General features: G+C 36.1%; 1 long non-coding RNA gene across 1 annotated transcript in view; it reads left to right on the top strand.

The window, feature by feature from the left end:
- Positions 1 to 25,819, top strand: part of LOC129398399 (uncharacterized) — a 232,678-nt gene that overhangs the window by 170,313 nt on the left and 36,546 nt on the right. Inside the window, exon 3 of the long non-coding RNA XR_010112723.1 lies at positions 4,884 to 5,009. This is a non-coding gene — a long non-coding RNA (uncharacterized LOC129398399). The remainder of the gene's footprint in view (positions 1 to 4,883; positions 5,010 to 25,819) is intronic.

Below are 25,819 nucleotides of genomic sequence, written 5' to 3'. Positions count from 1 at the left end.
CTCTACTAAAAATACAAAAAAATTAGCCGGGCATGGTGGCAGTGGCCTGTAGTCCCAGCTACTCAGGAGTCTGAGTCAGGAGAATGGCGTGAACCCGGAAGGCAGAGCTTGCAGTAAGCGGAGATCGCACCACTACACTCCAGCCTGAGTGACACAGTGAGACTCTGTCTCAAAAAAAAAAAAAAAAAAAAGTATTAGTTTGCCAAGAGCAGATTCAAGAATTCTGTTTCCTTGTAGCATACGGGCACATTTATCCTACATTGGAGAAGGCTAGTGCAGTCTACCATGTGGACAAACATGTATTATCTTGGATTCTGGGAGAGCATCTGTCTAGGGTGAAGCAAAAGGCAGGACGTGAAGGGAAGTATCTCTTCCACGCCACAGGGGAAGACAAAAAGAAAAAAGAGAGGGATAAAAATGGAGCGTGGCTTAACAGATTTACAATTTATTATCTGATTTCATCTATTTTCCATACTGTGTCCTTATTCCAATGACCTATTTTATATCTTTTCAGAGCCTGATAAAAGTGTCATATCTAATGATGCAAGATGGTAAACAGCACTCTTCTCACTTGTCCAAGACATGTGAATGCTGATTTTTTTCCAGACAATTTAGTTACACTGCATGGAGAAGAAAGAACATTTCTTTAGTTCTTTTCACTTAGATGGAAAGATACAGCCAAAATGTTTCCTTGGTGCCAACAAAAAGCAGCCAAAAAGTTTTTTTTTACAATGCCTTTTTGCACATCCTCTTTCAGCTGTTACATCATTAGAAGGTTCGAACACCACAAAATCAGCAATTAAAGAGCCACATAAAATTGCATCAAGATGCTGATCGATTCTAGGTTGCTAAGAAACATAAACTCTATCCTTTGATGACGTTACCATACTGCAAATATGCCCAAACCCATACATATCTCATAATCTCAGGATAATCCAAATTCATCAGTGTCACCGCCAATATTGGCCTTAATGCCAAAACTGCAATTATAGCATACCTAAGGGAAGATCTACCATATAAGAAGCTACTACCATACAATTCTCTAATACTGAAATAGAAAGAATAAAGCCTATGAGTGTTCAAATGGGCATCAGTGGGACACAAACAGCTTAACTAAATGTAATCCAAGCTTCAGCTCCTTTTGCGCTGGTCTTTTGACTCTTTTATTTCCTTGCAACTACTGACCTTTCCACATTTGACCATGAACTACAGCTAACCTTCCACCCACTCATACTGCTTTTCTTCCTCTGCTACAATGTATGGTCTAACATACATGTTTTCCAATAAATGAGCCCTCCTTCCTCTTTAGTATTACCAACTTTTGCTTGTACTTAGAGCCTTATGAAATACTACTATCAGATCAGATTTGAAGTCTGTTGAATCAGTTTTCATTAAGAAGTATGTAAGGCTGGTATCAATGAAGTAACAGAATCATAAAATACTGAAAGACTATCATTTGTTTAGGACCAAATTAGACCTCGTGATACTGTAATGACTGGTTTCTTCAGTAAAGGACGTTAGTGTCCTGTTGGGGAATCCAGACAAACAAATAAGATGTGAAGCAAGACAGAATAGTCATGAGTCAAATGGTATAGTCCAGAGTTCTCATGCTATTTAAGTTAAAAAAAAAAAAAAAAAGGCGGGGGCGGGGGGGTCTGAAACTTTTAGACAAAGTGCAACAAAGTGGAGTGTAAGCTAGGAAATCAAGAAACAGTTTGGTATTGTTAAAAAGAAAGCAAATGAATATCCCAAGCAACATGAACACTATGAGCAAAGGTAAAGAGGTGAGAATAATCATCTCGAGTTATCAGAGCACTCAGAAGACATTTGTGCTTCTCCTTGTGCTTAGTGTCTCATAAAATACTTTCAGATCAGACTGCAAGTCTGTTGAATCATTTTCATAAAGCAATATGTGAGGCTGATATAAATGAAGTAAATGAATCATAAAGTACTGAAAAACTACCATTTGTTTAGGATCATGTTGGACCTGGTGTGTGACCTGCATCTGGATAATGGTTGCAAGTGAGCTTGAAGGTGTAAGATGAGGCCTGACTCTTGATTAAGTTTTGTTGAAAACGGAGGTCATTTTAGCCTAAGGTAATAGAAGCCTTTGTAACAGATAAACTTCACCATCTCTGTGACTTAACATAACAGATATTTATTTCTTGCTTCTGTAAAGTTGAAATCAGGTGTTTCTGTACAGAGACATTGGAGGTAAGTCTGTATTTAGGCTGATTAAATAAATTATATGATAGCTCACATATAGCTTCCTGCCAACATACATTTGTTACAGACTCACTTAGCAAGCATCTCTTAAGCACCTAGTACATACTAGGCACTGTTCTTGACTGACACTAGAGATCCTGACTGAGGCAAAAGGCATGGTCCCTGCCGTTTAGAAACGTCTAGCTGGTGAGGAAGCCAGGTAACAAGAAAAGAAATGAGTATTATATCGCCTGCTAGGGAGGACAAAAGAAGAAAGTATTTAACAGATTGTGGAAGCAGAGAGCTCAAATTAGAGACTTTTAATGAGAATTATTTGACTGTCCAATGAAAGCAGTTGCTCTACTGAGTGACTAGAATAAACACTGCAAAACCCCTGAGTTCAGCAGAAAAACAACTGATTTTTAAGCTATTGATTCTTGTCAGCTACAAGAATAACTGCCATGTCGCTATACTTCAAATTCAGGTGTTTATTTTTCTATGTCCTTTTATAGCATTATGAGTATCTGCATATCCTATTTTTTGGTTGCCACTCCTGAACAGAACTTCTTCAGTTAGAAGGCAGGTATATCAGAATTGGAAGCAGGGAGAAACAGGTTCTTATACTGACTCTGCCCATGACTAAACGTGTTTGTCTTTGAGGCTCACCAGGGCTTTAGGTTTCTCCTTGTACAATGATTCACAAAATTTCTTCCTTTTCCAGCTTGAACATACACTTCTTATAATATTCTGATTGAAATTATTTCTCCTTGGGATATTTCTCTTTAATGGAGTTTGTTTGACACTGTTATGTTAATTACATGGCTGTAGACATAGAAGCAGTAGTTGTACTGGTTTGGGGTGTGGGCTCCGGCGTCAGTTGACTGGGTTCAAACCCTGCATAATACTCTTTAGCAGTGTGAGATAGTGTAAACCTCTCTATGCCTCAGTTTCTATAAAATGGAAATGAGAATGGAATCACCTGTTCGGTTGATATGAAAATTAAATGAGTTAATTCAGGGAGCCCAAACCTTCTTTATTCATGGTGCCCTTAGTGTCTCTGTAATTCTTTTCACTGTCTGTGTCCCTAGGCTCCATGAAATACCTAATTGTTTTGTTTATTATGTCCAATCAACTAATACGTAGTTATGTCTCAACAACTTACAGTAGTAGTCTCATGAAAATACAATACACATAAATTAAAAGGAAAAATAGTATTTTTATTTCATTCTTAAATAAACATCATTACTTACTCATGAGATGTATGTGTCCACATTTGTCTCTGCTCCATGATATCTGAGGCCTCAGCTGGAAGGACTTAAAGGCTGGGAGTGGGAATCACCTGGATGCATGCTAGCTGTTGGCAGGAACCTCAGCTGGAGCTGTTGGTCACATAATCTACGTGTGGCCTGGGCTTACTCACCAGATGGCGGCCTCAAACATCTTACATCATGGCTCAGAGCCCCAAAGCAGAGTATCCAAAGAGAACGAGATGGAAACTTTCATTTCTCATTACCTACCCTCAAAAATCAGACGAATTCTTTTAACCATTGACACATCATATTTCTCCTCGGGATATTTCTCTTCAATAGAATTTGACACAGTCATGTTATTTACATAGTTATAGACATAAATTAAAGGGGAAAATATTGAGTGGACCCCATCTCTCAATGGAAGGCATATCAAAAAACATATAGGATGGAAATATTGTGGCCATTTTTGGATAAAAGTTCTGCCACATCTCTTCTGCCTTCTTCTTTGCTTCCTCTCTCTTTTCCATTTATATTATATTCTGTGAAACTATATGCATTGGGGTCTCTGTATAAATTTTGTGTGTCATGTGTGTTATATATATGACACAGATATATGACATATATCTGCATTCATAACTTTCTAACTCATGCTGTTTATTATTATTTTCATGCACACATTATTTCATCAGTCTTTGCCACCACATACTATTATGTCAGACACGTTTCCCAAAATAGCTCTGTTCTTGAAGGGTAAAAAAGTAAAACAAGCATTTACTTTTAATATTCCTGCAGGCCTTCACCTGTTGCACTATACATGGTTTCTTTCATGTTTGGCCTCCTTACTTCTATAGCAGGTTCTTGTCTTGCTAGAAAGGGCTAGAAATAATTAATGTTTGTTTTATCATTATTTTCCTAGAAATTATTATTTTGATAGAGAATAATCGTAATTTTGGTAGAAAACACACTTCATGACTTACGCTTTATGCATTTCTCATTTGTAGTAAACGCATGTATGTTTTCCTGAATTACTCTATATTGCTCTAGATAATCTTAGAATTTTCTTTTTTATTTTATTTTACTTAATTTTTTGGCACACTGTCTTCTGAAATGAATTACATTAGCATATTTAAACATAAACTGAGAGAGTCCTGGTTGGTTTTTGTTTTTGTTTTCTAAAACAAATTTGCTTTTCTATAGGGGTTTCCCCAGGAGTTGTGGTATATTTCAAACGCCCTAGATAACCTTAGGAATTGTCCAACCTCACAAGTAGGCTTCATACTCAGAAATCAGAATTTTAAATTGTGTGTGCAATCTTTTTTCTTGCTTTCCTAGATCATCTGGAATGTTCAGGGATTTGTTAGATATTTAATTTTAGAAACTACTTTTGGTCTAATTAAAGGAATAATATCTCTTTTCTCACTTCTTTAGGTGCCTGAATCTATTATATAGTATTTCCTCATATATGTCATCTTGAGCATCCTATACTTTAAAAAATATTTACGTAAGCACTATTGTGGAAATAGTAAACACATAAAGAGGAGGAAAGAAAAGGAGGTAAGTAAATGGTAAAAGTGTTTGAAGCAAAGATTAACCGAATGATTTTAGCTCTGTGAATTGAGCCACAGAGTTTCTCTTATTTCTCCTCACACATTCCATTCCAGCCATACACACTCATCAGCATTTCCCAAACTCCGTGGCCCTTCATACCTCTCTATTGCTAAACATGCAGGATATGATGTCGGGAATGACCTTCCCCTTTTTTCTGATGAAATCTTACTTTCAGCTCAAATGTTGTTTTCTATTTCTCAAATTACAGTTCCTGTTTCGAGTGTGTGGTTCTTTTCATGTCCTTTTAAATTGCCATTTACATGTCTATGTCTCCCACTAAGTTCCACAGGGACTGGGCTCATGTTTTACCCATTTCTGTAACCTTAGTGCCAGACAAATCTTTGTTCAATTCATGTATAATTAATGACTAAATTTATGCCTTTGAATAAGTTACTTAGTCTATCGGTGCTTTCTGCTTTGTAAAATGGAACTAATAATAGTACCTAACTTAAGGGAGGGTTTTGAGAATTACATAAAATAATTCATACAGAACATAGTGCCTGACACATAATTCATGTTCAGTAAATATTTAGTTGTTGTTGTTATGTATATATTTTTTAATATTGCATTTAAACACAGAAATTCTACAGTTATTAATAGTGGTCATGAAAAAGGGTGTTTCATTGTCTTTGTTTTTGGATAAAAGGCCATTTGTCAGATGGCTGAAATACCAGTGTTAAATAAATAGATGAGTTTGCCACCACAGTGAAATGTCTCTCTGTAGAAATGCTGCATGAAGGGTCTTCTCCGACTGTAATAGAAAAGCCAGTCTACAATTTGATGTCGTAAGGTGCTTACAGGGAAAAATATTGTAAACAACTGCTAATTCCTGGCCAACAGTGTAAGCTCTATCTGATTTTGGGATATCATGCCTCTTTCTCTGAAGCTGTTTATCAATTCTCTTTCATCATATAAATTATCATATATATATTATGATTTAATTTTTTTTCATATGAGAAAAATCGGAGTAGATTAATTCACCAACATAAGACAGATGCAAATTTTAGCCATTGGTTGAAAGCAGCAAATTTCACTCTCTATGGAGTTTTATGTATTTTCTAAAAAATAGATGTGTTTAGATAAATATTAAATGCCATATCACACATACCATACAGAAAATTTTTATATCGAAATATTCATTATCTTGACAGTAATAATATTCCATAAGTCTTATTTTGTCACATAAATATCTCATATTCCATCTTTCTTTTTATTTCAGTACAGCTCACCAAGAACAGTGTAAACAAAGGTATTTCTTAGATTTCTTTATTTTGGAGGATTCCAGTGAGGAAACATATTTTACTACATATTTATATAATTCTTAGCATTAGTTACCAGACTTTCCAAAATGAACACTTTTATTGCAAGCATACTTCTGACCAACTTCATTTAAAAAATAGAATTTGAAAGGTTTGGCTTTCTAGGGTCTTGCAACCTACATGATCACTCACTTCTTACATTATGTAGGCAAATTATTTTGTAACTCAGGTATTATTTTAACAACTGTAGCAAATTAACCAACTGCAATCTATTTATGTTCAGTAAATTTTTGCCAAACCATTCTATTTAAACATAGAGATTTCTTAATAACATGCCAGGAGATACAATGAGTCAAAAGAGGGCAGGGAAAGTGAGTACTCATTACTATAAAGTTTTCTAATTTGTAGCCTTCGCCAAAATTCTTCATTATGGAGACCATACTATTTAGTAGAATGGGGAACAGGAGGGAAAAGAACAGGGTTGTTTTCATTAGTGAAGATAGGTTAGTACAGCTTATGCTATACTTACACAGATTCCAAATCTTAATGGCTTAACTCAGAAAAACAGTATTTCTCATTTCTCTTATTTATGCAACATCCACTGTGGGTCTGAGAAACTCGAGAGAAACTCTTTCACACAATGAAGACTGCTCAACCATTGGTTCCACCATATGTCCACAGGATTTCTCCATACTTGCTACAGCAAGGGCATGAGAGCACAAGGGAATCTCATATGAGCAATTAAACATTTCAATCTAGAAATGACACTGGTAATTAAATGCTTCATCCCATAAGTCATTTCCACTCACAGCTCAGTGGCTGTTTTCCATTTGCCTAGAAGGATAGGAGCCCCAGACATTGATAAAAATGTTAGAAATGTCTATCATGGGATTCTGCACAGAACATAACACAGTGTTTTCCCCACAACTGTCACTGCATATTGAATTAACTACAATTTCTATTATCTAAATAATTTAGTCTTAATCAGAGTTTTGCACATGTAGCTGGGGTTATGGTTTTGCCACTACTGGAATTCAGACGTTTCGGCAGCCTAAAGCTTTGATGGCACAGACCTACCAAAAGTCCATTTGCAGGAGAGATTGAGAGACCAGTGAGGAGGGGGTGCACCCAAAGGGAGCAGAGAGTTGAGAAGATCATAGTGTTTTAATAACAAAGCATTAGTCACTGGAGAAAGGGAAGTCTGAGTAGCATTTGGTAGGGTAGTGCTCTAAGTAGCAAGTGAAAGAGTACCTATACTATTAACTCTCAAAAGCACTGGGGTACATTCTTCCCTGCCTTTGGGTATTCATTTAACAAATACAATGCAACACAATACAAGGAGCACTCTCCCAGGCTTTGACCCTGAATAGAACTTGACACCCGGAAAGCTGCAGAATCAGCAGCAGGAGCTGATGTTTCCTGGTAATAAATAAAAGGTGGTATCCAATAGAAATGGCCATAGTGCCAAGAAGTAGTGCCAATAACCAGGAGATTTAGTGGTGTTCAGAAGATCAGGATCAATTTGAAAGCAATACTGCCTGACAAAAACAGAATAAATAGCCCAGAAGATGGGGACGGTCATACAACAGCATGACACAGAGTAGCATCAAAGCAGAAGCGTGGACAAAAATATCTAATCACTCTAGGGTAACTGAGCAGATTTTTTGGTAGTGCCTTGCTCAGATCCACCTTAGCAGGCAAGTTCACCCATGTTGAGCATGCTCATAGTTCACAGCTGGTCCCTCCTTAGAGAATTGCCTTCATCCAAATGGGAGTTCTCTTGCCCAGGAGATTGGCACCCTCCCCTCGAGACAGCCTGTAGTTAATAACTGGCTAATCTGGGGGGTATAAACGACTGCATTTTCCTCAAGGTGGGATCAACTCGGTGTGACTGACACTCCTGATCCTGTGGGATCAGGCTGAAGCTACCTTCTAACTGAGACCAGTATCCTTGCTTAGCTTCATCTACAGTATTATCCCATTCTCTCTTCATTTCTCATGGACCTGAAGCCCTAACACAGTCTTTGATTCTAGAGAAATCACCAGAAGCACTGAGGAAATGTGAACAGTCTACGGAACACAGAATAAGGACACTAGCTTCCTAAAAGAGGTTGCATATGCATGGAGACCTGCAGAATGAAGAAAGTCTTCCCTTTCTCCAACCCTTTGCTCTCATAACTGGTTAGCTTGGGAAGCTCACCACTCTCCTCAATTACTGCAAATCTTACCCATCCTGTTAGACCTACCTCAGAGCCACCAGCTTTGATGGAATCTTTTCAAATCACTCTCATCCACAGTGACATTCTCTGAATTTTGATACTATATTCATTGTGTCATTAATTCAGAAATTGTCCCTTCAACTTTTTGAACATTTTAACATTTCAACAGCTCTTCCAAGTAGTTTATTTGTCTAACATTAGGCATTTAGTATGCCAGACACTGGGCTAAGTATTAGGGAAACAATGACAAATAAGACAGGGCACTACCTTCCATGAGCTATCCTTAATGGAGAATACAGATATGTAAGCCCATTAGAATACCTTAAAGTATATACCACAGTATGAGAAATGGAAACAGTTTCACAAAGACAATATTTTAACTGTGTTGGAAAGGATGGTTAGAAGTTAAGGAACAAAGTATTTTAGGTAAAAATATTTTAAAATTACACTCAAGGAACTGAGATTGATCCATTGGTTACTCAGTGAACGTGTTGTAAGCAGGAAGAAGAAAAGAGAAGAGGAGTAGAGAAAGGAAAGTAAGATTCTAACTGTAGAAGAACTATGCCATGCTAAGTGAGACATTTACCTTCTACCTAGTAAGGAAAATGGAGCCAGTAAGTGTTAGTTGTGCCAGGGTGATGACTGCAGGTATCATATTATAATCCATATTTCACAAGCTTTACTTACCACCCATGATTTCAGAATAAGATAACCTTTATTGGAGGAAACTACATTTTATATACAAAAAATGTATAGAGCACATTATTAAATATTATTTATGCATGTTCCACTTAGCTTAAGAAATATTTCAATAGTTATCATCCCTTTCATTTTCCTTATAATTTTGCTACATGTAATGCATACAAATACAATCAACTGAATGTGCTCTGCCTTTTGCTTCCTTTAATGAATATCATGTTTGTGAAATGGACTCATCGATATATGAAGCTCAAATGCGTTCACATTTGCCTAGAAGGGTAGGAGCCCCAGACATTGTTGAAACTACTAGAAATGTCTATCATGGGATTCTGCACAGAAACTGACAGTGTTTTCCCCATAATAGTCACTCCATATTTAATTAACTCCAGTTAATACTATCCAAATATAAACTTAGTTGATAAAGTAGCTGCAGGATTTGAGAGGACTGACTCAAACTTTGAAAGTTCTACTATGGGTAAAATGCTATCAGATAGCGTTGCATGCTATAGAGAAATCTTTTGTTCGAGGAGGAATCCATTGATGCAGCAAACTTCACTGTCGTCTTATTTTAAGAAATTGCCACAGCCACCCTAACCTTCAGCAACCACACCCTGATCAAACAGCAACCATCAACATCAAACAAGACCTTTTACCAAAAAAAAAAAGATTATGAGTCACTGAAGGCTCAGATGATCATTAGCATTTTTTAACAATAAAGTATTTTTAAATTAAAATATGTACAGTTTTTAGATATAATGGTTAAATGCTTAATGGGCCACAGTTTAGGGTAAACATATTTTTTTATGCACTGGGAACCCCCCCAAATTTGTGTGACTTGTTTCATTGCCATATTTGCTTTATTTCAGTGATCTGGAGCCAAATCCACAGTATCTCTGAGATATGCCTGTATATTTAAATATTATTTTTCTCATTTAACTCTTCATGTATTTTAAATTTATTTTTTATATGATGGAATTATGTACTCTATTTTCTCTCTATGTGGGGTTCATGTAGATTACTAAATAATAGATCTTTTTCTTCTTTTGGAAACAACTGAGACAAAGAAGCAATAGCAAGCAAATGGAATTCAAAATATCACCTTTATTACTAAAACAGCCTGATTGGAGATTACAACTTTAGATCTAAAACCTAATAGCTTCCTAGGAATTGACTCCTAAATTGGACATACTTATTCACCCAGGCACTGGCACAAGTGGAACCCTATTAGCCTTCCACATCATTGGCAGATCCATGTGGATGAAAGTAGGTAAGAAACTTTCCTTTCAACAGGCAGACACAACTGAACACAGTCAGGAGAAAGGTGGCAGCAGAGCATGCTCAACAAGTTATTTCAAACTCACTAAACAAAATAATCCCTTCTCCTTTCAAGATGTGGAGTCAATAAAGAGTAACCTAGGCAATACCACTCAGGACATAGGCATGGGCAAAGACTTCATGACGAAAACACCAAAAGCAGTTGCAGCAAAAGCTAAAATTGTCAAATGGGATCTAGTTAAACTAAAGAGCTTCTGCACAACAAAAGAAACTATCATCATCAGAGTGAACAGGCAACCTGCAGAATGGGAGAAAATATTTGCAATCTACCCATCTGACAAAGGTCTATTATCCAGAATTTACAAGGAACTTGAACATATTTACAAGACAAAGACAAACAACCCCATCAAAAAGTGGGTGAAGGATATGAGCAGACACTTCTAAAAGAAGACATTTACATGGCCAGCAAGCATATGAAAAAAAACTCAATATCACTGATCATCAGAGAAATGCAAATCAAAACCACATTGAGATACCATCGCATGCCAGTCAGAATGGCGATTATTAAAAAGTCAGGAAACAATATATGCTGGCGAGGCTGTGGAGAAATAGGAACGCTTTTACACTGTTGGTGGGAATGTAAATTAGTTCAACCATTGTGGAAGACAGTATGGCGATTCCTCAAGGATCTAGAACCAGAATTACCACTTGATCCAGCAATCCCATAACTGAGTATATACCCAAAGGATTATAAACCATTCTACTATAAAGAAACATGCACACATATGTTTATTGCAGCACTATTTACAATAGCAAAGACATGGAACCAACCCAATGACAGACTGGATAAAGAAGTGTGGCATATATACACCATGGAATTCTAAGCAGCCATAAAAAGGAATGAGATCATGTCCTTTGCAGGGACATGAATGAAGCTGGAAGCCATCATCCTCAGCAAACTAACACAGGAACAGAAAACCAAACCCCGCATGCTCTCTCATAAGCGGAGGATGAACATTCAAAACACATGGACACAGAGAGGGGAACACACACACCAGGGCCTGTTGAGGGGTAGAGGGTGAGGGAAGGGAACTTAGGGGACGGGTCAATAGGTACAGCATACCACCATGGCACTTGTATACCTATGTAACAAACCTGCACATCTGCACATGTATCCCATTTTTTTTTAGAAGAAATAAATAAAAAGTAAAAGAAAAACGAGTGAGAGATGAGTTATTTCAGCTGAAAGTCTTCATGGGTGTACATAAGGAGTGAAAGATAAGAGTCTTCCCTCCCTAATATTTAAAAAAACAATGAATACATGAATAGTAAAGCCACACCAAAATGGGAGAGAGAGGTAGTCATGCTAGGGCATGTACAAAATTATAAAGCTAAAGAGAAATTAGATGAAAAAACAGAGATAAACCTTTTCAGGATGGAAACTGTAAACTCGTGTTTGAATTTCCAGTTCTAGTTAGTTCTGCTGTGACCTGCTGCTACTTTATTTCTCATTTTTGGATGACTGAGTTTGCCTATTGTGTCCTTACAACAACTCAATTTGTGTTTCCCTTCCTAGAGTAAACTAATGTTTCCTGCAACTGTCTAATCCATAATTAGATTAACTGCAGTTTCTGTCAGTTGTGTTCTAGTTTAAAATATAAACAAAATATCATAATATAAAAATACTTAAAATAATGTAAATATAAAGAAGACACAATAAGTAACATATAAAAATGGCAGAACTCACTCCTAGATGGGAATGGCAATATAATAACAGAATACTCTAGACTGTAGTTTTTCAAATTTTCCACAGAATGAGAAGTTTGGATTCCTTTTTGTGGATAAACTATGTGTTTAATTAAAGAAAAATACCTTAATGGAACTGTTGGTTATGCAAAGATAAAGAATAGCTTTTATTTTGGAGTGATATTCTGAGAAAATGAGTAAAAACTAGCTAAGGTAAAATTATCCAACTAAAATGTATTCTTGGAGGAAAATCTTGTTAAAGACTTCATAGACATGTAGGATAGTAACTTGGATTATTGCTACCTGGGCATTAAGAAAAAGTGTGTTTGATTTGTGAAGCCTGGAGAAGTTGTAGAAATTCCTGTTATCCAAAGTGTAAGAACACAACAGTCTGTTTTATCTACACATTACCAGACAGTAATGCCTGGAAAACTTCTGAGGTATTACCTGCATGAGCATGTCTACTATAACAATAGGAAGAATAAGTAGATTTTTTCAATTTTACTTCTTAAAAGACTTAAAATGTCAAAAACATCAAGAGTTAAGATATCAAAAATAATTGAATATATGTTAAAATATGGAGCAAAATACTTGACCCAGTGACTGTCAAGCTCATGAGTAAGCTGCTGTATAAAAATATATTTGATAATAAGTTAACACATCACAAAAAGTGGATTTATTCTAGGAATGCAAGTGTGTTTTAACATTGAAAAATAAATGGATGTTGATATGCACTGGCAGAAGAAAAGAGAAAAGTTATGTGACATATGAAAAGAAAACATTTCATATGATTCTGTGTCAATTTACCATGAAAACTCGTAGCAAACTAGGTATGGAATGGAACTTTCTTAGATACAGTGTGTTCAAGAAATTCTTACAGCAAACTTCATGCTTCATGGTAAAATATTGAAAAACTTCCAATGAAATTAGTTATTACTTACCTGCTATAACTATGTTTATTACTCTAATAGAAAGACTAGCCAATACAAAAAGGTATTTTAAAAAAGCAAAAGTCAACAACCTGTAAAAATGATTAAAAAAAAGAAAGAAAAAAAGAAAAAACTACTTTAAATTTCATCTGGTACCAAAAAAAGCCTGCATAGCTAAGACAATCCTACATAAAAAGAACAAAGCTGGAGGCATCATGCTACATGACTTCAAACTGTCCTACAAGCCTGCAGTAACCAAAACAGCAGGGTACTGGTACCAAAACAGATATATACACCAATGGAACAGAACAGAGACCTCAGAAATAACACCATACATCTACAACCAACTGATCTTTGACAAACCTGACAAAAACAAGTTATGGGGAGAGGATTCCCTATTTAATAAATGGTGCTGGGAAAACTGGCTAGCCATATACAGAAAACAGAAACTGGACCCCTTCCCTACACCTTATGCAAAAATTAACTCAAGATGGATTAAAGACTTAGTGTAAAACTCAAAACCATGAAAACCTAGGCAATACCATTCAGAACACAGGCATGGGCAAACACTTCATGACTAAAATGCCAAAAGCAATTGCAACAAAAACCAAAATTGACAAATGGGATCTAATCAAACAAAAGAGCTTCTGCAAAGCAAAAGAAACTATCATCGTAGTGAACAGGCAGTCTAAAGAATGGGAGAAAATGTTTGCAAGCCATCCGACAAAGGTCTAATATCCAGAATCTACAAGGAACTTAAACAAATTTATAAGAACGAAACCACCCCACCAAAAAGTGGGCAAAGGATATGAGCAGACACTTCTCCAAAGAAGACATTTATGTGGCCAAGAAACATATGAAAAAAAGCTCATCATCACTGGTCATTAGAGAAATGCAAATCAAAACCACATTGAGATACCATTGCATGACAGTCAGAATGGCGATTATTAAAATGTCAGGAAACAACAGATGCTGGTGAGGCTGTGGAGAAACAGGAATGCTTTTCCACTGTTAGTGGGAGTGTAAATTAGTTCAACCATTGTGGAAGACAGTATGGCAATTCCTCAAGGATCTAGAATCAGAAATACCATTTGACCCAGCAATCCCATTACTGGGTATATACCTAAAGGATTATAAATCATTCTACTATAAAGACACATGCACATGTATGTTTATTGCAGCCCTAATTACAATAGCAAAGACTTAGAACCAATGCCCATCAATGATAGACTGCATAAAGAAAATGTGGCACATATACATCATGGAATACTATGCAGCCATAAAAAAGGATGAGTTCATATCCTTTGCAGGGACATGGATGAAGCTGGAAGCCATCATCCTCAGCAAACTAACACAGGAACAGAAAACCAAACACTGCATGTTCTCACTCATGAGTGAGACTGAACAATGAGAACACATGGACACAGCAAAGAGAACATCACACACCAGGCCTGTCGGGGGTTGGGGGCTAAGGGAGGGAGAGCATTAGGACAAATACCTAATGCATGCAGGACTTAAAACCTAGACGACGGGTTGATAGGTGCAGCAAGCCACTATGGCACATATATACCTATGTAACAAATTTGCATGTTCTGCACACGTACCCCAGAACTTAAAGTAAAATTTAAATAAATAAACCACAAAAAAGCAAAAGGATTGAAAAGGAAGATATAAAATTGTAACTATTTTCAGATAACTTGGGAGCATACATGAAAATAGTGACAAAAAGACAACTAATACACACTCAAGCCATTAGAATTAACTGAACTGAGGTTAAGATCTCTAGATACAAGGTCACTGTTTGGGATCAATTGCATTTTATGTTCCAAGAAAAGCAAAAAATAAAAACTTTTAAATGAAACCAATTGAAAAACACCTAAAACAATTTAGCTAGAAATAAATCTAACAAAAAATATGTCATTAGAAAGCATTACTGAGAGAAATAAAAGAGGATGTAAATAGACGTAGGAATACACCATGTTCATTAATTGCTAAACTCAATGTTGTAAAAATATAAGTTTTTTTCAAGTTGATCAAATCATGCAACATATATTTCAGCACTTTTGTTGCTACAAGTTGAGAGATTGATTCTAAAATATATATAAAAATGAAAAGGGCCAATAATAGCCAGGACAAACTGGAAGAAGAAAATAAATCTGGAGAAATAGTACTATCAGTATGCTAGACTTACTGTAAAGCTATAGGAATTAAGATGGTTTAATTCAGGAGGAAGGACAGGCAAAGAGAACAGAGAGGCAGAGTTGAAAATCCAGAAACAAATTCATATGCATATATATGTATGTATATATGTCATATATGATATATAGATATATATGTATATATCATATAGATATATATGTATATATCATATAGATATATATGATATAGATACATATAGCACATATCATATATGATATATATGATATAGATACATATAGCATATATTATATATGATATATATGATATAGATATATATATCTATATCATATATTTCATATATTGATATACATTTATATATCATATATAGCTATATATAACAGGTTCAATCATTTTATGACAAAGTGATACTATGGTGCAGCTGGGAAAAAAGTATTTTACAGAAAAGGTGGACTTTTCAATATGCATGCTGGATCATCCAAATATCTATGAAAAAAATAAATTTTGATCCCTGCCTCACAACATACACACCAGTCAATTCCAGATGGATTATAGATCTAAATGTGAAATATAAAACACTAAAGCTTTTCTAGGGAAACATAGGAGAATATCTTTATGAACTTGAGGTAGGAAAGCAGTTAGCACTCTGTATTTCTGGATTCTTTATTCATGGATTCAACCAACTGCAGACTAAAAAGATTTTTTTTTTAAATTGTGTCTGGTCTGAATATGAACAGACTATTTTTCTTGTCATTATTCCCTAAACAATACAGTATAACAACTATTTACATAGCATTTATATTGTATTCAGTATTATAAGTAATCTACAGATGATTTAAAGTATATGGCAGGATATGCATAAGATATATGCAAACACTATGCAATTTTATATTGGGGACTTGAGCATTTGCAATTTTCGATATCTTCAGGAGGTCCTAGAACCCATCACCCATGAATTCTGAAGGATAAATGCATTTCATAAATAGCATTTGTGAACCCTGAATATCTAAGACAGGTCTCAGTTAATTTATGAATTTTATTTTGCCAAGGTTGAGGAGACATGCCTGTGATACAACCTCAGGAGGTTCTGATGACATGTGCCTGAGATGATAGGGGCACAGCTTGGTTTTATACATTTTAGGGAGACATGAGACCTCAATCAATTTGTAGGATGTCCATTAGTTCAGTCCAGAAAGGGGGCACCACTTGAGGTGAAGGTGGGACAACTCGAAGTGGGCAGGAGGCTTCCAAGTCACAATGGTTGCATTCTTTTGAGTTTCTGATTAGCCTGTCCAAATAAAGCAATCAGATATGCATTTATCTCAGTGAGCAGACGGGTGACTTTGATAGAATGGGAGACAGGTTTTACCTAAGCAGTTCCCAGCTTGACTTTTCTCTTTAGCTTAGTGATTTAGGGACCCCAAGATTTATTTTCCTTTCACATTCCCCACCCCATACCTTTTTAAAAAAAATCTTTGGGAGAAAGCATTTTAGGAGAAAATGAGTCTATGGTCTCAGGTTTCATCTGATCTCTCATGGCTAGAATGGTTTATTCCTAGACAGGTAGGTCCTGAGTTATTAGGAAAGTCCATTTTTAGCAGGTTGTGAAGTCTCATGTCCTATGAAGAGAAAATAGGAGGAGAAAAGGAGAAAAACAACAAGAAACAAAAGAACAATTCTGGAAAATTGAGATGGGCCACATTACTCTGAAGTCCATACATCAGTAGGCAGGTATGAAAGGGGCTTATGTAAGTAAATAGTTTGCTGTTACTTTCTTCTGAAGTTTAAGTTGTCTAGCTTCAGTTGCAGGGCTTTATGAAAGCACAGCTTAGTTTTCAGTGACTCCAAATTAGGAAATATCAGGAGAAAAAGAAGGAAAAAAAATTGAAAACATTATTTTGAAGACTTGTAGCCAAGAAAAATTAGAGTTTGGTTCAATCTGTAGAAAATAATAAAAACTGAAAAACGTTAGGCAAGACTAGAATCTAACAACAGGTGTACTATGGTTTTTGAAACGTATTTTTTCTCTCTCCAGTTTCCCATTTTTATTAAAGACAAATCATGGTTGGACTGATTTGCTTTCTTATACTTGGCCTGATTATTTGTATACAGTGCGGCAAGAATAATGATTTTTTTTACATTGGCTTTTAAATTGGCTTTGATGGAACTTTATTCCATAGAAGGAATCTCAGATAAGACTTTTTTAAAGCCGAGCCCAGCCATGGATTTGTACCGTCAAATACCTATGAGTTGGGGAATTCCTCTCCATGTGAGGTTCCAAGATAAACTTGGGTCTCCTGGGCCTGTTAGAAAGTGACAATCTTTTCTTACCACAGGTCAGGAATGATGTGTAGGGACTGTGTAGACAAGGCATGAGGCCAGTTTTCCCAAGGGGCTTTTATTTGCTGTATAAGTCAATTGATTCCTTAAAGAAAAGCACACCATCCCAGTCAAAGCCTTAGTAAAATAATCAGTTTCTCCAATTGTGTCCTGTTGTAAATGAGAACAAATTCTTATTGTACTTATGCAAATAACTGTTTTGCCATAAGTTCAGAATAATCCCAGTTTCCAAATTCTCAAGAAATCAGGTAGAAAGAAACAAATATGTTCTAAATTTTGCTCATAGGAGTATACAAATTTGTTAAAAGCTGTCAATAGCTCAAAAGAAGTTTCCCTGACTCTGAAAAAAAAATGAAACAAAGGATCAGCAATGTTTTAAGCAAAAAGTCAAAAAGATTACTCAATCTTTATTAGTTCAGTCCATGTAGTTAATTCCTGTTCTGCTTGATATTCATGAACATTTCAGTTCTCCATGAGCCCTGAAAGTTTTTCTTCTATTCTGATGTCACAGTCTCCAAAGTTATCAGAAACTTGTGTTCAAGAGCACCTGTTAGAGTTTTATGCTGATTATAAAACTACCTTCTAAAGTGGATCAAAACAAGACAATAATTGTCATGGATGACAAAAAGTTTTAGAGCAGCCAGAGTCAAAGACACAATTGATAAGGAAATTTGTTACCTCTGTGGCATACAATAATTTAACATAACAATTATAATTATTACTGATAATGTACAATACATCATATCAGAATTATACGATTTTCCCATAATTTTGGAACACATATCAATAATATATTTATACAAATCAGCCCAAAGAAAACCAAACACCAGTTCATATTTGACAAGGCCTGCCATATAATTTTTAAACCAAATAAGCCAAATTATGTCAGTTCTGGACTTTAGGGAACCTAATATCTTAAAGGATTAATTAGGTAAGAAAAAGATATAATTTATGATTTGATTTTGGAAAGTTCATCAAATATCAAAGGCTTAAAACACTTGGTATCGCACTTCATTGTAAAATAAGTAATTCATTTGACCAAAGTGATAAAGTCAAGGATTTTTTTAAAAGGTGAAAAGCTTCATTCTTTGAGAGAAGAGACTTAGTTTTCCAAACAATAAGCCCCAATAAAAACAGCATGAAGCCAATTAAATCGGTTTTTCAAAATTTTATAACTTATAAAATTCCAATTTTGACCATAAAATATAAGTTCCAGAAGCCTTTTACAACCTCTATAACCTTTATTAGATGTCAGTTAATGCTTCAAGAAAACCTTCGTAAGCTGACAAAGGGGTCCATATGCTGGTCTTGCATCAGTGTGCCCTTGACATTAATAATTAAATTATAGAGAAACTGAACTTACTTTATCTCTCAAAATCGGCCCCTACAACCTCACACACCTACCTCTTCTGCAATAGTTCCAGAGTCTTGAGGAGTTGAATAGCTTTAATTTCTTGCCTTGTGCCTCAGGAATGCAGTTTATTTTTATTGGCATCTTCTACTAGGCCCGAAGATGATTAAAAATTACATAAGCAAACATCATTCTGCCTTGGGCTGGGTTTATAGTTTTGTGATCCTTATGTCACATTTTGACACCTTATAGTATTTGGCAGGGATAAGTATGAAATTGCTTGATTAATAAATGCAAACAAAAATCTATGCTGGCAATTCTTAAGACATTTCTAACATTACTTTACCAATAATTGTAAAATTTACATCATAAGGTATGGAGAGAAAAATTCTGGTGTGGTAAGGGGAAGTTAAAATGGATTTAATTACCAATTAAACAAAAAATTATAGAAATTTTATAAAAGCCTTTTAAACACACACACACACACACACACACACACACACACAAAGATCCTATAGCTTTTATTTCAGAACTTTAGCCATGAGATAAATACAAATTCACTGGCTTGCAAACAAAAAACCTGTTGGATCCAAACAGTGGTTTTTATCTTAATAGAAAAATAACAACAGATTTAAAGCATACAGAAAAGAAAATAGAGAAAAAAGAGAACTTAGGAACTCTATAGCTTGGAGACTGACCTTAGGGATCTTTTTCTTTAATGTAAATGTGTTCGAAGACCATATTACTTTCATTTTACATAAACTCTGGCAAGTAGACGTGCCATAAAACCTATGGAGTGCTCTAAAGGGGGTCATTCTCCTTGTTTTCTCCTCAATACTTAGATTATTTGTTTCCACTTTTTTTCTTAAAAGGAAGAACTGAGCTGTGACCTAGGGTTTTTATGTGGTGGACTGATGTGTGCTGCTTGTGGGCAAGTCATTTCCACCCTCTTACAAGTCGCAGTTTCTCTCTCCAGAAATCTATGACCTATGAGACGGCTCAAAACACTGGGTGATCATCCCTTATATGCTTTTCCTGGATGAGCCTTTTTAAAAATGAATTTTGTTGGGGATTTCCCTGCAGGGCCACTGGGGATCAACCTCCCAGACACTCCTACAGGGCCCCCAGTCACCCAAGGGCACCTTTCAGCTGAGAAGAGCAAATGCCCTTTTTCTTCAGAGCTGTGAAAATGCAGTCTCACGTTTACCTATGAAAACAACAGTTCAGTTTCTCATGCAAATGCACATAGACAAGACTAATCGAGATTAATGTTGGGAGAAAAAGCAATAGAGAAGACCCCTTAGGATGCATCTCCAAACTAGAATTAAGATCCTTAAACAACTTCCAAGGAGAAAAAAAATAAATAACAACAGCCAAGACCACTCCCTGTAAACTGCTCAGCCATCCCTAACTTTGTAGCTCCCTTTTACCATTACACACGCCAAGGTCAAATCCTCTCCCAATACAAGGTAATCTCTGGTACCCAAGCCAAAGAGATCAGGTCATGCAATACAGGAAAACAGAGCTTTAGACCTAAGAAGATTCTGCTCATGACTCTTGAAACTACACAAAGAAAACAAAACACCCCAAAACAGGTGAGTGGCACCTTTGCTCTGATTTCTTGAAAGGGGTTCAAGTCATTAGAAGTCTTCTCTAGATGTTTTTGGTACTGCAGATGGCAAAATAGGAAGGAGGTATAGGGTGGAAGAAAAGTAAATAAAAGAACATTTGTTTTTTTGTTTGTTTGTTTATTAAGATAGGAAGCAAACACAGAAAACAAGCACATGGTTTTTTGGTTTTTGGTTTTTTCCCTCTTTTGCAGTTGTGAGGAATTTTAGCCAAATTAGAGAGGTTTTGTTACCCACAATTTGGAATTCTCATTTGGATTTGACCAAGTCAGGTAGAGTTGGTCAAATCTGATGGAATAAAGATGGAACCACTACCAACACCAAATAACTCAGCAATATGATCACTGAATGCTGTAATGGTAAGGAGAAATTAAGACAGCCAGTTGTTAAACTTTAGCAAAGACAAAACCCCAATTCATCTACTTAACTAGGAATGGGTCTCAGGCTGAAGACGGCTTTTTACCATCCTAGAAGCAGGAAAAAAAAACAAAAAAAAAAAACCTCAAACATCTCGAACTTGTCTTCCCTGACAGGAGTGAGTTCACACTCCATAAAGGAGTTACCTGCCTTCCATCATCATGGAAGCAGGAAATCTTGCCTTCCTTGTTGGAAGCAAGTAAAACTCCAGAAAAGGAGAGTTGTACAGCAAAATAAACTTTAGATCTTGACCAAATTTTTGGAGGTCAGGGATTCTCTGAAGGGGGTGCTCCTAGACCTGAGCAAATTATCCTATTGGTTTGAGCCACAAAGTTAGCTCATGCTGGTACCAAGCACTGGTAGCAGGTTTGTCAAAGATCAGGGGCATCTCCATTCAGAATCCCTTCATGGTTGCCAAAATGTGAACCCTGAATATCTGAGACAGGTCCCAGTTAATTTAGAAAGTTTATTTTGCCAAGGTTGAGAACTTGCTCCTATGACACAGCCTCAGGAGGTCCCGACAACATGTGCCCAAGGTGGTAGGGGCACAGCTTGGTTTTATACATTTTAGGGAGACATGAGACCTCAATCAGTATGTGTAAGATGTCCATTGGTTCAGTTCGGAAAGGTGGGACAACTCGAGGCAACGGTGGGACAACTCAAAATGGGGAGGGGCCTTCCACGTCATAGGTAGATAAGAGACATACTGCATTCTTTTGAGTTTCTGATAAGCCTCTCCAAATGAGGCAATCAGATATGCATTTATCTCAGTGAGCAGAGGGGTGACTTTGAATAGAAAGGGAGGCAGGTTTACCCTAAGCAGTTCCCAGCCTGACTTTTCCCTTTAGCTTAGTGATTTGGGGGCCCCAGGATTTATTTTCCTTTCACACATTCTAAAAGGGTTAAATAAAAGAGCATGATTAATTGGACTATGCTAAAATGATACTATAATTTCTGTTCTTCAAAAGACACTGCGATGGTTAATATTAGGTGTCAACTTGATTGGATTGAAGGATGCCTGGATAGCTGTTAAAGTATTGTTTCTGGGTGAGTTTGTGAGGGTGTTGCCAGAAGAGATTAACATTTGAGTTGGGGGATTGGGAGAGGAAGACCCACTCTCAGTGTGGGTGGCCACCATCCAATCAGCTGCCAACTTGGCTAGAAGAAAGCAGGTGGAAGAAGGTGGAATAAGCTGGTTTGCTGAGTTTTCTGGCTTTCATCTTTCTCCCATGCTGGATGCTTCCTGCCCTTGAACATCAGACTTTAGGTTCTTCAGCCTTTGGACTCTTGGACTTACAGCAGTAGTTTTCTGGGGGCTCTTGGGCCTTTGGGCACAGGATGGAGGCTGCACTGTTGGCTTCCTATCTCCTCAGCTTGCAGACAGCCTATCATGAGACCTCACATTGTGATCCTGTGAGTCAATTCTCCTTAATAAACTCCCTTTCAGATAAACAATATCCTATTAGTTCTGACTCTCTGGAGAACGCTGACTATTCATACACCATTAAGAAACTAAACTATATAGTGCATATAAAGTTTTTTTAATAAATGCATTGTGAAAGAATGTATAAAGAAGATAAAAATAACTCCTACAAATCAATAAGAGAAATGTAAACAACATAATAGGTGGGCAAAAGACTAGAAAAGGCAATTCACAAAAAACCTATCTAAATAGCCCCAAAATATATAAAAAGGTGTGTTAGTAGTCATCATGACAGGCAATACCAAATGTTGGAGAGGATATTAATCAAATGGAACTCCTATTGTTAGCAGAAATTACTAAAGCTACTAGCTAAAGACACATATCCAATGATCCCACAGTTTCATTCTTAGATATGTATTCGACAGGACACCTGCGTTTACCAAAAGCCAATGACAACATTCACGTCTGCAATAGAATAATAGCTCGAAACTGGAAATATCCAAATGTCTATAATAGTAGAATGGTCATAAAAATTATGGTATACTGACACAATAGATTACTGCTTAGCAATGAGAATAAATGAACAATAACTATAGTTAAAAACATGGATGGATCCTGTACACACACTTGAAGTGAAAGAATCAGATACAAAACAGTACTTATAGGAAGATTTTACTTAATTAAAAAAAATTCAGAACAGTAATTTATCCTTGGGTATTAATTATTGGAAGCGGGAGAAAGGAGTTTTCTGGATTCAGATAATAGTCTGTTTCTTCATCTGGTTGCTTGTGCCACACAGATGTCATTTTGTGAAGTAAACAGAACAAGCTGTACACATAGGATTTGTATATTTTCTGTATTTATTCTACATGCCAATAATAAGCTAACTTAAAGGTATTTTCCAAGGATCTATATTCAAGTGATTTTATATACTGATATTCGTAGTGATTCACAGTTGAACATTTCTTTCGGAAAATCCTTTGGAAATATCCCAACTTTCAATGAGGAACAGAAACAATGCTGTTGGCATTATTTTGGGCTAAGTATACCACAGTAAAAATAAAATGCCAATCCACATGTGAATTCAGTGTAACTGAGTGGTAACAAACTGTATGCACTGATGAAATTCAGGAGTATTGTTTCTTATCTGAAGGTCTCAATGTTGGTTTTCAGTTTACCATTTTCTAAGTGGAAATTGACTAGTGCACATTCATGTCCTGCAGCATACTCAGCACTATGATTTATAACAACGAGATGCCCTTGTGGAGAGACCATCATTTACCAATACAGCTCCCCTGAGAGCCTCATGTTTCTCCCTAGACCTTTCCCCTTGGATGATTTTTTAATGCCTACTAATGTATTTCCTTATAAACTTAGAATTTACATAAATATGCTTTATTCTTTCCTTTAATTTTATTGGCATATTTATTATCTGGAGCGACATATAAGAAGCTTAAAAGTACAACTAGTTCTCCTTTAATTTAATATAAATGGAAATGGTATAATGAGCTTTTGGCCAATATTCTCTTAATGAAAGGGAGCCATCAACGATCTTGTTGATTATACCTGAGGTAGAGTTCCCATTTTAAAATGGACTAAACCTTTTAGTGGATAGAAAATACCACATTAAGGAGGGTAAGTTATGGTTGGAGCACCCTACTCGTCTAGGGAGCTGTCCAACCTGACTTTATTTCAGGTACACTGTGATTAAGTATAGTTCATTCAGAACTAGCAAGAATGTTCTCTAGAAAAATGAAGTTTTCCCCTTGCATGTCATTACTTGGCTTCAAGTTAAATACACATTGTAGTTTTTGGCATTTTGTAACATGGTTATGAAATACATAAATTACAAGATAATATTTATAAAAATATTTCAGTATTTATTTTATTTAAAAGTTTCCAAAATTGCAATAGCTCTTTTCTACACATTTTGTGTATAATTGATTAGTAGAAGGCCACTGAAAATCTTTTTTAATAATAATTATGGGTTGGATTCACTTTAAATTTTTTATGGTAAATTTGAAGCTATCATAAAATATTTCCTTGGCTTTTTGTGCTTTGAGACCTGTTCTTAAAGATGTACCTGCTAAAAATTTCCCTGGTGTACTTCAGTATAAAGCAGACAACAATGAAATAACTCTTTTGCATCTGTCTATTTTAACAAATCATAAGGGCAATTTTTTTCTCTATAATGCTAAAGCACTAATGTATAAAATATTTTGTTAGTTTTAAAGAACTACATGTACAAATGGAACCAATTTTGCCTTTTTATATTTAGGCACAGCATTGGTACAATTACATAAACACAGGACAGATCTACTCAGTCGAGGAGTTTGCTATATAGCTATTTATTTGTTTCTTTATTCATTCATTCGAGGCCTGGCAGTGTTTTCTATACAGATGTTAAAAATGAGGAAACTACAACTTACATCCTCAGTGGGAGACAGACGTGGGAACAATCAAGGACAGTGCATTAACACAAGGCTGTGGAGGTGCAAAGATCAAGCGCATGACAGAAGGAGAGGAGCAGCGACCTGACCTCTGGGGTATCAAGAAAACTTCTCACAGGGTGTTCTCAGTGTAACCCTAGGTCAGCAACATCTCAGTCTTTTCTGGGGCTTGGGTTTCCCTCAGTATCCTTCTTGCAATGATGGGCTCTGGGCTGGCACTGGAACAACCTATTTATTAAACCCTCCAGCTTCTACCCACATTTGCATCAGAAATTCCAGGGGGCCTCAAAGCAGATTAATTTGCAGGTAAATTTACTCTTGTGGGAAATTGCATCAGGAGTTAAATGGAGTTACAGAGCCAGAAATCAATGAAGTATTTTTCTTATATTACAATTGAGGGCAATGGAGTGTATAAAATTATACCTTTTCTTTAACAACTTTTGTCTGCTGTAACATAGAAAAAAAAATCCTTTGATCTGATTCAAAAGTAAACACCACCTTTAGATCCCATAATCCCACTAGCAGGTGGTTCTCAAGATTTCCATCCCTGAGTAATCATAGAAGAATTATGGAGCTGAACCTAGGTTAGAACATTAGCATTCACAATATATTTCCCCATTAGAATTACTAGTGAGCTATTACATTTAGAAGGACACAAACAGTAAAGAAACAATTCTACATATTACATATGTAGAAATACATAATTCCCATTCAGTGATTACTTTTTGATATACAAAATGGTCTAGGCATATACCTCATTTTATCTTACCCACGTGGTAAGAACTATCCAGTCTTACAGTTGGAAATTGAGGTTCAAAGAGGTTACATAATTTCCCATACTCACAAATATAGCAAACGGCAGT

The sequence above is a fragment of the Pan paniscus genome, chromosome 6 (genome assembly GCF_029289425.2).
Source record: "Pan paniscus chromosome 6, NHGRI_mPanPan1-v2.0_pri, whole genome shotgun sequence".
In the NCBI taxonomy this organism is placed as follows: Eukaryota; Metazoa; Chordata; class Mammalia; order Primates; family Hominidae; genus Pan; species Pan paniscus.
The sequence above is the reverse complement of the archived record's forward strand: the minus strand, read 5'-3'. Positions and strand labels throughout refer to the sequence as shown.